We start from the raw sequence: 17057 nt of genomic DNA, 5'->3' as shown, positions 1-17057 counted from the left end.
ATATCCATTTTTGTAAAAAAAAGGTATCTACTACCAGTAAACAATATACTTTACAGCCAAGCATTTAGTGTGAACAACTCACTTTCTCAGTTAGAAAGTTGTATAAAAAAGGCTTAGCCAAATACTGTACTGTTTCTGTACTTTTACAGGAATATTACTTCCATGGAGAATGCCATGCATCAAGTCACATCTCACTGTGTCATCATTACTCATCACATGAATAAGAATATAACTTCATTCTATATGAACAAAGTGTAGGAACCTGGACAAGAGCCATAATTTTATAAGAAACTTATTTTATTAGTCATTATTTATTATTTGTGTTGAGGTAGTGCACAGGGCTCCATTTATGGAGCAGGACTCCTCTGTACAAGGCACTGTACAAACACAGAACAACAAAAAAAAGCCCTGAGGAGCTTACAATCTAAACATAAGACAAAAGACAGCAGTGGACTCTGACAGATGGGGAAGCATTTGGAAACAGTGACACAATACTAGACAGCAGGAAGAGTATGATATTGATGCAATAGTGGCCTAACAGTTACATGTTTGATAAACATTAAACATTAAACCAAGACAATTTTAAGGAGGTATTTGGAGATGTATAATGAATTTGCTTTGCAGATGTTGATGGGAAGCATGAGGGCCAGCAAGAGAGAAAGCACAAAAGGTTCAGGATCGAAAATTAAACAAGTTGTCATTGAAGGCTGGCAGCATTTGAACAATTGAGACAGCAGTCTCTTGACAGCCTACAAGAGATGACAGACCAGGGAAAGGTAAGCAATGAAGAGCCTTGAAAGTGAAAACAAGTGTTTGACGAGAGAGAAAGGAGAGACAGTGAAGCAGGGCTGGCAATAATTTTTGACGGGGGGGGAGGGTCACTGCAAGATTTTGAAAAGTGGTTGAGGGCCGCACTCTTCCATGATATTAATGGAGGAGACGCGGGGTCTGGGATGGAGTTTGGGTGCAGAAGGGAGCTTGGGGTAAGGGACTGGGGGTGTAGGAGGGAGAATGGAGTCTGGGAGGGAGTTTGGGTGCAGAAGGGAGCTTGGGGTAAGGGACTGTGTTGCAGGAGGGAGACTAGAGTCTGGGAGGGAGTTGGGATGAAGCAGGCGGTTGTGACCTAGGGCAGGAGACTGGAATGCAGGGGTTTGGGATGTGACCTAGGGTACAAGGAGATTGTGATCTGGGGCAGGAGATTGGGGTGCCAGATCTGAGAGGGGGTATGGGTATAAGAAGAGGGACAGAGTGTTTGGGTATGTTGAGTGGGGAGGCAGAGAGTTAGCGCTGGAAAAGGCTGGGGTGCCAGAAGCTGGCTGTGGCCAAGAGACTCTCTTGTCAGCTGCCAAAACTAGCCTGCCTGCCAGCAGAGCTTAAATGTTTCCCAGCCACCCTGCCTGGCCATGTGCTTCATGAATAACTGAGCCCAGGAGACAGTGTGTGATTCTTCTTAGCTGCATGCTATTCTAACAAGCAGTTCCTATTGGCTGGTTTCTGGCAGAAACCGGCCAATGAGGATGTGGTAGGGGCAGGGTGGCTCTTAAAACTTCCCACCTCCCCTCCAGTTTTAAAACAGAAATGGAGCCCTGCAGCCGCATTTCTGCCTGAAGCGTGGGGCTGCAGGGCAAGCTGGAGAGCCTGCCTGGGGCTCTCCGCTGCCTCCACAGGCCAGATCTGGTGGCTTGGCGGGCTGGATCCGGGCAGTATTTTCCCGGGCCTGCAGTGAAGGGATGAACAATGAGGTAGGGAAATTATCTTTGCTATAGTGTACAGAGTGCATATGAGCAGGGAAAGATTGCATTTGTTAAGTCAAGAGATGAGGAGGTTGTTGTAGTTGAGATGATGAGGTGTTGGAGACAGACAAAGCATACGACAAGCTGCTACAGCGGGTCTCACTATTATTTAGATTTAGTACATTCTGGTTCCTACAGTATATTTCACACAGATTTGTGTTTTGCTGGAGGATTTAAAAAGAAATTGTGTGAAGTGCAGTCTCAGAACTTGTGGCACATCTATAGCTACCTTACAACATTTGAGGGTTTTTTCTCTGCTAAACTTCAGTTTGTTAAAGCCTTAAACAGGTCAAGAGCCTCAAACAGGTCCTAATGCATTGTGATCTCAAAACAATCTGTGAAACTATATTCCTCAAAGAGTTCAAGTTAAAAACAGAAGTGCAGGCAGATCGACTGACTTTCATCTTTCTGAGATAGAAAAACCTAGAATTATGCAGCTTTGTGTATGGAGGAATTAAAAAAAAGATCCTGTGTGAACATTAAAAATCCTCCCCATAGACGTGCAATGTGATTTTCTGCAGGTTGGTGCCCCCCAAAAGGCACCTGTATACAGTGATGCGTAATTAGTTGTAGGTACATGGGAAACCATCAGAATGAAAGGTACAACAAACAATATAAGTTTTTATTATAAATTAGAAATCTCAGGTATGTTGATAGCGCTTAGCCACGGGGAACATTTTAAAGCACAAACTCTACAGGGAAAATATCTTTAAAACAAAAAGATCTATTGTAACATTCTAGAGAGAAGAGTGTTTGAGGATCTTCATTATAAAATCATGACATGGGCTGCAAAAAAGTGGTCTGAAACTTTAAAAAACACCCAGAACTATATATTTACAACACTGTAAGCCTCATCTTGAAAACAAGCACCACTGAAGCATAAGTTAGTAGGATACAAAGAACTCTCCTACATGCAAATCCAACCACAGATTAAAAAAAAAAAAAGGGTGGGGGGGGGGAAAGAGTATTTTGGAGAAAGATTAAGATATAGAAACTTCTGCTATATCAGTTAGCAATCCACCCCCATCTTCTCCTTCTTTGCATGCACAAGGTAAAGAAAGCAACATACTATTTCTGTTCCTTACTTTTTTATCTTTTTGTTTGACTACTACAACACAAAATTCAATGACATGGAAAAGAGATGCCTTGTGTTACATTTGCACCATTCAAAAGTTTCTGATAAAATGTCATTAATAACAACTACATTTCAAAAGACTTTTTGCACATTTCAGAGACTTTTGTGCAAAAATAAAAAAGTTCTACTGGGTGGCACATTTAAATAAAATATTGATGTATGTTCTATAAGAGAATTCAAGTCAATATCCTAGGAAACAAACTCTTTTATAGAATAGGTGATAATTAATCAAAACAGTATATAGATAGGCAAGCACATGTCCAAACATAGGTGAATGACGACCACATTCTTGCTCTACCTTAGCTTATAAATCAAGGCACTGATCCTTCAAGGTGTTGGACACACTGAATTCACATGGAGGTAAACAATAGTATCTTGCAGGATTAGGCCCTAAAATCAACAGGATTTCACTGAGTCCAGAATCATCTCTGGGGTTGGCAACTGTCAAGGTTGCAATTTAGGCAATATGATGCACCAAGGATGTTAAATTGCGGTAAATTTACTAGTCGAGTAGTCGACGGAATTTCCATCGACAACTCGACAGGCACTTCTGCATTCCTCCTTTGAAATGTACAAGAGCCCCCACTGCAGTCTTGTACATTTCAAAGGAGGAATGGAGAACACCACATGCAGCCTAGGACCAGCAGGAAGTCCTGCTGATTCCCGGCTGCAGGCACATGTCCCAGCTTTGAAATGTACAAGAGTCCCCAGAAGGGGCTCTTGTGCATTTCAAAGCGGAAGCGCACTCATGGAGCCCAGGGTCAGTGGGAGACTCAGTCTCCCGCTGACCCTGGGCTCCATGTTGCACTGCCAATTTGAAATGCCATGCGGAGTCCGGGGTCAGCTGGGGACTGCCCATCTGATCCTGGGTTCCGCAGAAATGCCGCACAGAGCCCAGGATCAGCTGGGGAGTCCTCAGCTGACTTTGGGCTCCAGGCACCACTGCTGCTTTGAAATGCCGCCTCTTTGAACACCCCCTTAGAGCTTCAAAGGGGAAACGCAGCACTGCTGAGCCAGGATCTGCCCTTTGAAGTACTCCCTCTTCTCCCCCACTTTGCTGCCTATCTGATAGAGGCAGTAAGGAGAGTCATCGACTAGTCGACTGATTATCTGATAAGCATTTGCTTATGGGATAGTAAATTAGTCGACTGGTCTTTAACATCCTTAGCACAAACTTGCCCTGACAGTGGACTAAACATCACATTCTCAGCCTTATACAAAGGCTCTTATGTAAAATTCAGTGGAATCCTGAAGTGAAGTTTTAATGACTTTTTTTTTCATAACCAGGGTTTTAGATTATCTTGGGAAGAGGGAGAAGAAGAAGAGATATTAACTTATATTTCTGACTAGACAAAGTCTAAGATATAGGAAACAGAAAGCAATGATGGATTTACCTTTTATTTTCCTGAAGCTGAAAAAGTCAAGAGACTTGCATGAAAAACCAATCTGAGCCACCTGAGCCCACTGAGACCAAGAAAATTGAGTACAGATCTCAAGGGAAGAAATTTGGAAATTCAAATGTGTAAGCAGTGTGCCACAGGGAGTGAAATAGATCAAGATTTCCAATAATAAGCCTCAGTGTTTGCAGAACAGTGCTCACATTTAACTAAAACTGGTAACTGATGGATAAATTAGCTTCTAATTCCCAAACTCTTACACACAAAATCTCAGGCGGTATTAACTGTTCAAATTTAGTTCAATTTGAGAAATGATAGTTAAACAATCTCAGTTTTAAAGTATTCAGTGTTTGGTTCTTTCTTGTCTCGAACGAAGTCAACATTTGGAAAAGCCCCCCCGACCCCCATTCACACACCGCCAATAATAAAAAAAAAAAACACACCATTAATCTACGGTATTTTTCTGTTGCATTCAGTTGTCTATATAGTTTGTAAGCTACTTTGAGCAGAGACTATGTATTTCTCGATTTCGTACTGCATTGAACACAAATAAGAAAAAAGTACCAAAGATTATATAAAAAGAAGGCATTTGTGATCAGCATATCCTGGTAATAATAATGCTACTTTTATACCACTTCAACTTAAGATTTTTCAAGAGGAGTGAGATCCAGATGTTTAGATTCTCCTTCAAAAAATCCTCTTCCGGCTACTAGAAATACTGAACTTAAAAAAAAAAAAAAAAAAAAGAATACCATACTATCATTTAGCCTGAGGCCTGCTACAAGTGTCATGTACTAATCCAGAAGAAAAGTTCAGGATGAATCCCGCTGAATCCAGTTTGTCCAATCATAACTATGGAATGTACGTAAGTTCCTATCAGTAGAACTCTATATGATTAAGAAAATCATCATCCATGCAGTAAGCTATCAAAAACTCTCAATAAATAGTTAAGTGAAGTCAAGACAATGGCATTTTTCTGTCTGTACAACGGTAACGTTTGAAGATTCCATTTGATCAGTACCAGGGATATCAATGGGATACTGAGAGATAACTAGGGAACTTCTGAGAGATAAAGAAAGAAGAATACACAGGGTTTGGGGCAAAGCTACTCAGAAATTTTCTAACAGGATGTTGTAGGGTGGGGAAGTTGAGTCAGAAAATGTTGATCCATCCAAATCTACAACATTCTGCAGGAACGTGCCAAAATTAACACGTTTTAACTAGTAACCAGACAAGCTGGCCAGCCCATCAACCAGGAGATCCTAGTGAGTAAAATAAGGTTGGCCTACAGATACAATGAAATGTGTGACCCTGTAGTTGAATTATTTCTACCAAATGTATTCCTACAGATTTACAAGATCTTTAAAAGTGTACAGAGTGCAAGAGACTTAAATAAGGAAATAAAACTCTTTTGTCTGCTGGAATTTATATTAGAGCAAAGAGTGTGCATTTCCTACAGCCAAACAAAAGAGTAAGGCATAACTCCTCTTTTAAAGCTGCAGTATTTCACAATTATGCCTAAATGCCAATCAGTCTCCTTTTCAGAAAGGCTGGATTAAACCGATTGCTTCAATTCACACAAAACCAGTTTTATGGGTCCAAACACAAGTATTATACACAGAACACAATACACAGAATATATTTTAAAATCCTTTTGAAGTAGGAAGTTAACAGAGAAATGTCAAGGGAAAAAGTTCTACACCACAGGGCTAGCCAGAGCAAGTGGCAAGGTCCCTAAAAGGCAGATAGTGTCAGAGCAGATACTAGACAAAATGAAGATCTGAAAGGAGACTTAAATACAACCTACATTGGTAAAGGCTCTAAAGATCTGCTCTTCATATGCACCCAATATAAAGAACAAGAAACAGGAATAATATGAATGCTACTTTTAAGTTTTAGCTACTAGAAAACATTATCTTTAAGTCAGAAATTGTTACAAGAGAAAATAATCTGATATGTGTAGTCATTAAAAACCTCTTTGTAGTTAATTGTTTTATTTTTAATCTAAACTAATCCAATGTTGTGTTTAAAATGAACGGTTTGGTAACTCCATTTAAAAATCTCAGAGTGATAGACATATTAGTCTGTAACTTAAAAAAAAAACTTAGAAAATGAGTGGTCCTGTAGCACCTTACGGATGACAAATTTTTTGTTAGTCTCTAAGGTGCTACAGGACCACTTGTGGCTTTTAAAGTAGCAAACTGTTGAATATTGATCCTTTACAGAGACAACAGACCTTTAATATCTGAACTGTCTAGGAGAGGGCTGGACAGTGCAGAACACATTTCTTGGGAAAATTCGAGACTGGGAGAATGTTGGCATCACACTTTAGGTAGTAACCAAGGCTGGTGGAAGCCAGAATGTGGCTGGTGTGTTTCTGACAGGCTGCAACTCTACACAGACACCAGGGTGTGACCTGCATGTGTTCGGTTGTTTGTGAGTGGCCCTAGCTGGAAGCTCTAGGAACAAAGCACTGAGAGGAACTCAAGATCATAGGACAGGCGGTGACAACACCTCACTGATCTGCAATGTAATACCTTAGACCCTGATCTAAAGTCAGCAGTGGATAGTGATCCTCATAATTATAGTCAGCTTTAAAATAAGGCTTAGGTATTATTCGTATACGCATTTAAGTGTAGATTAACAGCTAATACCTTTTTTCCCACTGGAGAGATTTAGGATGGGAGGGAAATTGGCAAGCGCTCTAGCATCAAGATTTGGTCAGGATGTAGCATACCCCATTATGCTGGAAAATAATTAGTATTTTCCTCAGTTTGCCTGCCTTAGGCTCGAGTTACTGAATTTACGTACAGTACTATGGGAATTCAAAGGTATGGAGATTCTCTGCCAGCTGAACTTGTGCAGGAAAGGGGAATATCGGCGGCTGTACTGCCCTGTATCATATGCTTTTGCAGATTTGCAGAAATGGCTTGTACAGTTGGGTTGAGAAAAGCCAAACATTTCAGCCCCTTGCTATGCATGCTTTTCTCCAGGATACCTCCTGCAGGTGGTCATCGAAGATGCCCTTACTCTGAAGAATGCAGAAGATTGGGGTAACATTTGCTTTCTAAATTTCTTCAGATGCCAGGGGTAATAACTAACCACAGGAAGACACAGGTACTGAAATTAAGGGTGCAGGGGTTGCTGCTGTTGCACTCCCTAGCTTGAAGTGCTTTCCATCATACATAGGATTTACAGGGGTTCAATGGCTCTCAGCAACCCCACTATACAAATTGTTCCAGAACATTTGCAGAAAGAATTACATTGTTTCCACATACAAATCAGTGGGGAAGATTTAACAGTTTTGTTTTTACTCATTGCTGACACAATTTTCTTTTCCAATAAAGAAAATTTAAGTCTACAGAAGAACTGAAGCCTGGAGAATCATTGGGGTAGCTCCACCAAATGAACCTTGTACCAAATTAATGTCTGATAGGTCCGGTTCTCGATCCAAAACTGTCTCACAGACTGAACACCCACAATGTGAGCAACAAGGAAATGATTGGAGAAAATTCAGTTTACAGTAAAAATCTTGAAAATTGCAGTTTTCTTTTCAGTTTATACCACAATGGGAAGTACTTCTTACCATGAATAGGCCTATTCTAAGAACATGAATGCTGTTTAACCTTAAGGTAAAGAGAAAAGAGATCAAGGAACTAGTGTAGTTTGGGTTTCAATTAATCGTGTTATTTTGGTTTGGAAATAGTTGTGTCAAACAAGCTCCTGTAACTCAAGTGACCCTTCGAAAGTTTAGACAAATGAGTTCCCTTATGCATAACTTCATTCATCCAAACCATGTGTTGCACACACGTTGTCAGTATATTCAGAATTAAGCTCCAATGATTATGTTCAAGTACAGTTTTAGTCAAAAAGCAACTTAACAGTCAGCACATCACCAAAACCATCTCCTGTGGTGGAAAACGGACTTGATTTTATTGACCTTAACAATTCACCCATTATTGCAGTTTTTTATTATTCTTAAAATGCCACTTGAAATGATGCAAAGTGAGCTTGTTGCAATTTCAGCTGAAAATTCCATATTACTTGTGGGCATCTAGACTGCTTGTGTGTGCTTCTGTATACAGGGCAATTTAATCACCTTACAGCTCCCCTATGAAAACTTGTGAAGGCAACATTATAGGCTCATTAAATCTACAAGGAAAGCATGTCAGGGAACTGCATGTTCAGGAACTCTGCTGAGTTTTCTATCAATGTTTCCATTCCCGAATGCAGTGGACAGGGATCAGAGGCAACTGGTCAAGGGTAACCTCGGGGTGGAGGTGTGGCAGCACTGGCCATGTGACTCCCTTCAGCCCGGGAAAGAACCAGGACAAACCTCCTCTGTCCAGACGCTGGTTCTCCCCATTCTCACTACGCCCATTCCTACCTCTGATGCACCCCTCCCCGCACATGCTCTGCCCTCTTTCCCCAACCAAGGCAGCTCAAGGGACTAGCAGGACTAGCGCCGGCAGGAGGGATCTGTCAGCCTGCCACCCCCATCCCTGCACTCAATGGCAGCAGTGGGGAGATCCAAGCATACAGCCAGAGGCATCCTGTCCATAGGACAGTGATGGCAGTGTCCCCAGGACAGAAAGATCCCCCTATGTTGATAACAGCCCATGGGGCCCAGGGATTACCTGAGGGGGGGGCCTGGAGTAGGACGGCAGCTGTGGCAGAAGGTTCTGGAAGCAGAGAGATGTGTCGCAATGTGCACTGTTTCGTTTCCATCTTCCAGGCAGGTTGCTGTGCTTTACCGCAATGGTGGAAAGCTAAGCACCTTTGTCCTAGCTCCAGACTGCTCCATTCCCTGCAGTGACATGGGCTCGGGAAAGCAGAGCAGAGGAGACTAGGGTGCTCCACTTCCTGTCACCACCAGGAGGAGGAATAACCCAGTTATATGCAATCAGGAACTCTTTTATACTCAGAGGAGGCTAACTAGTCGCAGCAGTGGGAGCTGGGGAAAATGCAAATAGCAGAGGATGCCCCGATATTTTGGAAGTGCTGAAGTAAGTAGATATGGGCATGAGAGTTGCAGAAAACAGGCTTGGATCTATGTAGTGTTAGTACCAACACATGCCTAGTCAGAGAGGCGCAACAGAGTGTTAATGGACTCTCTCACTTTGCAGTAATCAGCCTCACGGATCTCATTGAAAGTCTCATGCAGATACTGGGGAATCCACTCTCACAGGTTCCTTGGCAGAGTTAATTAGTTCCTTGTTTCACGAAAGGTAACATTCCCATGCCAGTGTGCCATAAAGGAGTGGGGGGGATCATTGCTGCACACAGACAAGCTGCACAATGGCCAGGACCAAAGCCACAGGGTTGCAGAAGATCTTCCCTTGCTTTCTGCTCACTCTCAGCAGCAAGATATCCCCCCAGGATGAACACAGCCTGTAGAAAATGTGTGGATATTATTTTTTATAAAGCCCACCAGGAAGTATTGGCTCTCCCCAAGACACAATTGGCTCTCCCCTAGATTACAGTAAGGCCCTGCAACAATGAATTCCCCTACCCCAGTGGTTAACTCACCATTTTGGGGGTCTTGTGTCTTATGTGCACTGGCCCTGGGACAGCCAGTCAGTGATAGGTATGTGAATTGTGCCTATTGTATTTAAAATAGGTAGCATTAGTGATCTATCTAGTGTCAACAATGGTTTGTCTGTAAAATGTTGCACTTTGGCTTCACAGATGTAACTGTGGAATTCCAGCTGCCTTTGTTATCGCCAGCTGAACAGCTGCGCAGAGTAAGGAAGCAGGCTTGGAAAAGTAAAGAGGACCTTCTGTGCGAAGTTATGCTGTAGGCTGCTGCTGAAAAGAAAGAATGGAAGGAGGGGAAGGACAACGAGAGATGGAACGGAAGGAGAACACGGAGTGCCGGAACAAAGCCGCAGAATAGCTCTTAAACATTATGGAGCACCAAGCTGACATGTTCCATGCACTTCAGATGGAGCAGCATAAGAAATAACTCGACCGCTATTCATGATGTATTAAAGAAAATACTTATAGGTCTCACTAACAGTTTGGGATCCATTACCACACAACAGGGAGGCAGAGTACACAGCACAAAAGCCTTTGAAAAATGGTGCCAAATGCTCATAGAAGAATGGGAGTGCTGCTGGGAAGCAAAGCGAAGCACCACAACGCATTGGGACAAGACCCAGGATGCCCACAACCTCTTCCCCTCCCCTGCCGCCTTCCCATAAGCCTCAACGATAGAAGATGAGGATGAGGATAGCTGTGGGATAGCTGCCCAGAGTGTACCGCTCCGATTGCCTCTGCAAGTGCCACCAGTATGAACACGCAATGGAGGTTTCCCTGCAGTGCTCTGTGAGCAGTACTGTAACTGCCAGTGCTTTACATCTCCAGTGTAGACATACCTTAAGACTAACTAAGCTACGGTACAAAAAGGGATTAATAAGCTGACCACTGTCCTGTTCCCAGTTATAAACTGTGATTATATTAAAGAATATCACCCACATTATACAAGTATCAGAGGGGTAGCCGTGTTAGTCTGAATCTGCATACACAACAAGAAGTCCTGTGGTACCTTATAGACTAACAGATTTATTGAAGCATAAGCTTTCGTGGGCAAAGACCCACTTCATCAGATGCACGTTTCATGTATCTGACAAAGTGGGTCTTTGCCCATGAAAGCTTATGACCCACATTAGAGTTTTTGAGTAATACAGCAGATCTCATATACTGTAGTACTGTATTGACAACACATTCTGTTAACCAGACAAGAACTTACAATTCCTGTCAACAACTTACTGATGGTTAATAACACAATTAGCGATTACCTAGCAACATTCAAGCAAGCTTCCTCGCACATTAGGAACCCCTATCCCTCAACCCACTAAAACTAGGCTAATGAAAATACAGGAAAATATTTTGAAAATATATTTCCTTAAGACATTTCCTGATTTTAATGAAAACTGATTGTTTCAGAGATTTTTAACTACACAAAATCATTACCCATTGATCTCCAATTTTCCTGCAAGTGCCAAGGCATTGTTTTCTGAGATTTATTTTTTCACAAGAGCAATTTTTAATTTATAAAAAAACCTAATATAGTACGCTATATATAGTAAAGAATTTATCACCCACATTATAGTAGGGATGTTAAAATGTGTTTAGTTGGGTAAATGTGTTACAGAGGGGGAACGCAGCTCCTTGGAAGCCAGTGCATACGGCTTTTCTCTGAGCACTGGCTCCTGCCTCCCTTCCCCCTCACCCTCGCGCAGCTACCTCAGATATACAGACAGCAGAGGGGTGGAATGCGGGGGACAGGGGAGAAGGCCACTCTACAGGAGCCAGTGTGTGAAGGGAGTGGGCTCCCACCAGCCCCTTCCCATGCTGCTGCCTATAATACAGAGGCAGCAATGGGGAGGGGGACTGTGTGTAGCCATGTACATGCTTAAATTTTCACATCCCTACATCACAGTGGGTGATAATGCTCTCTCGTTCCCGTGCAGCTCCCCCTTTTGTTGTCTCTGTATGGCTCACTTGTGGGATGCAGACTGAGTATAAAGTCTTGGGACTGGTATTTGACTTGTTTCTCCAAAAGTGTTTTAGTACCCTTTTGAAGGAAAAATAATAAATATTGATTTATTGGGCATTCTAATGAAGTATTATATAAGATAACATGACTGGCACTAAGGTTAAACCTAGACCTTGAATAAAGTTAAATACAAGAAGAGAAAACATCTTCAAGAACAGTCAACAAAATGTACTGAAAACAAAATATATTTTGCTTTTTGAAGGGCAAAAGTAGCCAGCTGATCAAGCTGTTGCACTCCCCAAAGACTGAACTGTGCCTCTTCCCCAAGAAGCGTTCTGGGGCCCTCCCATTTAATTTTTTTCTTACACTTCAAAAACACAAGTCACCCTTCTTCTAGCCTAGTGGACCGAGTTTTCTTGGAAGCCTAACAGTCTCCTGAGATAGCCCAAAGTATCTTACCATTGGAGAGGTGTGCAGAGCTCTTTTTTCCAAGGTATACCCACTATGGCTTCCAGCAGGATTCTGCAAAAATGGCTGCAAATAGCTTTATCAGCACCCGCTACAGAGAGCAAACTCTAAAAGATATGGCAATTGGTCTCTTATTCTTGTTTTGTTGCTCTTTTTAAAAAGTGTAGCTTTTTTATTTTTAAACTGAGAGGACCTAGATCTGTCAAACTAGTCACTACTTTCTACTTTAAATATTGTAACATTTCTTTTGAGGTCTTAGTTTTTCTAGGCTGAATATCAGAATAGAAAAACAACCACCACCACATATATTTAGAAACTCATTGTGAGCCAAATGTGCCACATTTTATAATTAAAAAGATTTGTCTCCAAGAGGAGTCATGTTAATTGAATGCAGGAGTTCCTGGCTCCCAGTCTCAACCCCAATTTTACCACTAAAGGAATATACAGATTTTGGTCCAGTCCCTTCACCTATATGCCTCTGTTTCCCCACTTTTACATCAGGTATAATACTGACCTATCTTGCAGAGCTGCAAGGAAGTATAACAATTTGTTGGATAGTGTTGTGAAAATAAAGCACTATGTGTGGACTAAGGGTTTTTAAGTGTATTTAGTTAAAGTTTACTTTATTTGTAGTATGCGCTGTTCTTTTTCACCCCTTCATTATTTTGGAAGAAGACAAAACATTGTGGGATATAAGAATTATGTAGTTTATTGTTGTGCTGCTTATATTTCTCTCAATTCTTAACACAGGTCATTCCTTCATAACCCTCACTGGTTGAAACACTCTGTCTGTAGAAAACTGGTTCAAGGTCCTCTATACACCTTAAATTCTACATAGGGACTGCATAAGGCAGGGAAGAAGTTGTTGGCTGAAGAAGCTGTTCAGAGGTATCTGTACACAGAACTGGTCTCTATACCCAACTGTATGAGCACAGGCGGTCACTTAAGATAATTAAACAGGAGACAACCTAAAGATCCCCATTTATGGGCATGAAGGATATGTCTACACCAGGGCTGGGCAAGTTCCGGTCCACCGTGCCAATTAGGACCAAGGGGCGGAGGAATTTGCAAAGTCATTCACTGTTCCAAGTGGGTGATGGCTTCTGCCAGGGGCATGTCACATCTAGAAGGACCCACCAACCAGTGTGAATTGGAAATGACTCCTCCCCCACCCCCCCACTCTGAGGTCCCAATTGGCCTGGGTCAGGGGAGCGCACAAAGTCTCCTCCACCCACCAGGGGCACAGGATGCCTAGAGGGAATCGCCCCTTCTGCTCGAGGCCCCAGCGCTTCCTCTTGAGGCCCCTTTCCAGGGGTCAGGCCAGCCTGAAATCACTACCAGAATTGGTGAGGTGGCCGCCCTGCAAAAATGATTGCCCACCCTTGGTCTACACCGTAATTAAAAACTCACAGCTGGCCCATTGCCTGTTGACTTGGGCTAAGGAGTTTTTTTAATCCAAGTGTAGACCTGTGAGGCAGGAGAGACCCAGAGCTTGGGCTGCAGCCCAAGACCAAACATGTCAGCTCAACAGTCCCTTAGCTCAAGGCAGCTGGCATGTGGCAGCTGGAATTGCTTAATTGTAGACATACCGTAAGGGCCCTGGTGCTAATACGGAGGGGCTGTGGCAGACCATCAGCTACAATAGCAGCTGCAGTGGCTTAGGTTAGCAAGGGTGAGGTGAATTGGATTTCCCTGAATTCCATCTCTTTAGGAATGGGAAAATGCTTAGGGTTTCAGCAGGTGGAATAAATTTCATATGCCATGTGTTAAAGAAGAAGTGTTGTTGTTCGTGTCTTCTTTAAAAAACACAGTTCCCAGTAAATTGAATTAAAACAGCCTTATCTTAAGATGTCAGGGAGAAGAAAAACAGCTCTCTCAAGTATCAGCATTGCCTGGTATGCCCTCCACTTTCAACTCTCTATCACAGTACTCCTGCTCTGAACATTAAAAGTAGACACAGACATGTTTGGAGAACTGCAGCTCTGCATGTTAATTTCCTAAGCAACTAAACCACAACAATATATCATCTATCATTTAAGCATAATACAAATATGACCATGGATGTAGCAGGCTATCATGCCAAAAATCAAGTTTAAATAAAGCATGGAACAGCCAAAGTCCATTTTCTACAGGACTTTCATGCAGCATATTGGTAGAGAAGCTTCTATTTATATTTCAAAGCCATATGTTTTGCATCATTTTACAGTGATATTGTGCCTAGCCACAGTTAACAGTAAAACTTATATTTTTAAGGGTAATTGATGACTTTTCCTTCAAAACTAGAAAAATTGTTAGCATTAAGCCTCACAGTATCATCTAAACAACCCTTACTCTATAACTAAAGTGGATCTGATACAAGGCCTATATTATAACCATATGTCAGACCTTCTAAACAGAGTATGTTATCCCTGAACAAGAGCAAAGTTTCTGTTCGCCTGGAAGATACAAGATTAAAGTAGCCGTACTTTAATAGAAGTGAAGATAACAGGATGTACATTCCCAGTAAACAACAATTTTTTTTTAAAAAGGCTAATGGAGCACAAAGACACGCCACTCAATCCACAGAAATTCTCCAACATTTTTGATGTGGTGTAACTGATACCTCTCCGATTTAAATAATAATGCAACACCAAATAATAATGCATTTAATATTACACATTGCATATACATGTTGATATAAAAGTAATTGAAAGTGACCACTGCTAGCATTCATGTTAACTCCCACTTTTTCAACTTCAACTTTCATGTTCTTTTGGAGCTCGCTGTTTCCATTCTTGATCCACATGAACAGAACGGCTTTGTCTAGACTGGCCAGTTTTTCCGGAAAATCAGCCGCTTTTCCGGAAAAACCTGCCATCTGTCTACACTGGCCGCTTGAATTTCCGCAAAAGCACTGACTTCCTACTGTAAGAAATCAGTGCTTCTTGCGGAAATACTATTCTGCTCCCGTTCAGGCAAAAGTCCCTTTTGCGCAAAGCTTTTGTGCAAAAGGGCCAGTGTAGACAGCTCAGATTTGTTTTCCACAAAAAAGCCCCGATCGCGAAAATGGCAATCGGGGCTTTTTTGCGGAAAAGCGCGTCTAGGTTGGCACGGACGCTTTTCCGCAAAAAGTGCTTTTGTGGAAAAGTGCCTGTGCCAATCTAGACGCTCTGTTCCGAAAATGCTTTTAACGGAAAACTTTTCCATTAAAAGTATTTCTGGAAAATCATGCCAATCTAGACGCAGCCAACATGTCTACAGACTCAGCAAATCTACATTCAGTGGAACTCCAATATTCAATTCTGAAGTTACCAGGCTCAAATACCAAGTTGTTTAAATTACATGCAAAAACACTACATGAGAAAGCAATTAAAATTTGCACTTAAGTTGAAAAATTCCAATTTAAGGTTGCCTCATGTAACTGCAACTCTGCCCTCTTGTGTGTATGCATTATGAAACAGTTTTTAATTACCCGATGACATGCTATTTATATCAAAGAACCACCTCATTCAATGCCCAGAATGGGCAATGCTCAAAAAATGAAGAATATGTTCAAGAAATACTTCTTTTTATCCTCACTATTCAGTGAAGCGGTAACAACCTTCATTCATTGAACAGCATCTGAATCCTTCACTGGATATGGAATTATTGTCTATGGTGCTTTTGTACCGTGCTCTTCATAGTCCCTGAGTCTCAAATATATTTATCTATTTTTACAAACTCCCCTACTAAGATAAATTTTTACAGAACTAATGAACAGAGATTAAAGACAAAATTTGCAGGAATCTATACTAATGTTGAGGCTTCATTGATTAAACTATATTTTAAAGACCCTGAGACTGATTTTTCAGGACAGGAACGGTCTCTTGCCATGTGTTTGTACAGTACCTTACACAAAGCTGCCCCAATCATAATCAAGGCCTTTACACAATATAGAACTTTGCATTATTTGTATACTAGAAAACTGTTTTAGGTCAAAAGAAATGAACAATGATCAAAGTGAAAGCAACCAAAAAATGGATATCAGCAGTGACTAGAGAAGGCTGATTATGCTGCATTCTGGTAGCAAAATATCTCAATTTACCTAAGGAGCAGGTCCTAGTTGCATCTTTCTTACTTTGGCCTGAACAGGTGCCAAAAAGGAGCGTTCTATTTCCAATGCCCAAACACACACCGGGCCATCAGATGGAGTGAGTCTAAACTGGGTGTCTCATTCTGCCTCCCTGTTGAGTTAGACAGTCCAAGAAGAAGCAGATCCAGATCAGAGGCAGGCTGACATTTTCATGAGCTCTAGGAAACAAAACAGTCTGGGGACATTAAATTCTTAAAAAGTGACAGCACTGTTGTGATCTCTCTCAGAACCTGTGGTACCAATGCAATACGAGGAAAAATATACCTGAGATCATTTGTCCAAGACAACAGGACAGCATCACCCTCGGAGCCTTGGCCCATAACTCCTTTGAAGCATTACAGGGGAAAGTTTTCTGCTCATTTGGGATGGAAAGAGATCCCATTGAGGTATATGGCTTGGAGAATGATGTGGTTTTCTGATGCACCAGTTCTAAAGTCTGACTGCTTCCAGGCAAAGAGGAAAAGATCTTGTTCCACCCCATTTGTTTATGAGAAAGGAATTGGTAATGTTGTCTGACATCACTTGGATATTACTTGAACATATAAGTGGGAAAAACAGGAAGACTGTTCTCACACTTCTAGTATATTGACATGCAGTCTGGCATTCCATGGGGTCCAAGTACTTTATTCAGTCGGGTCATTCAGATAAGCAC

General features: G+C 41.8%; 1 protein-coding gene across 5 annotated transcripts in view; it reads right to left on the bottom strand.

Annotated features, from left to right (window-relative positions):
* Positions 1 to 17057, bottom strand: part of FOXN3 (forkhead box N3) — a 339469-nt gene that overhangs the window by 104503 nt on the left and 217909 nt on the right. The gene's annotated exons all lie outside the window — the stretch shown is intronic.

The sequence above is a fragment of the Pelodiscus sinensis genome, chromosome 5 (genome assembly GCF_052426305.1).
Source record: "Pelodiscus sinensis isolate ZL-2025 chromosome 5, ASM5242630v1, whole genome shotgun sequence".
NCBI lineage: Eukaryota > Metazoa > Chordata > Testudines > Trionychidae > Pelodiscus > Pelodiscus sinensis.
Note: the sequence above shows the minus strand (reverse complement) of the source record. Positions and strands in the feature narration are given on the sequence as shown.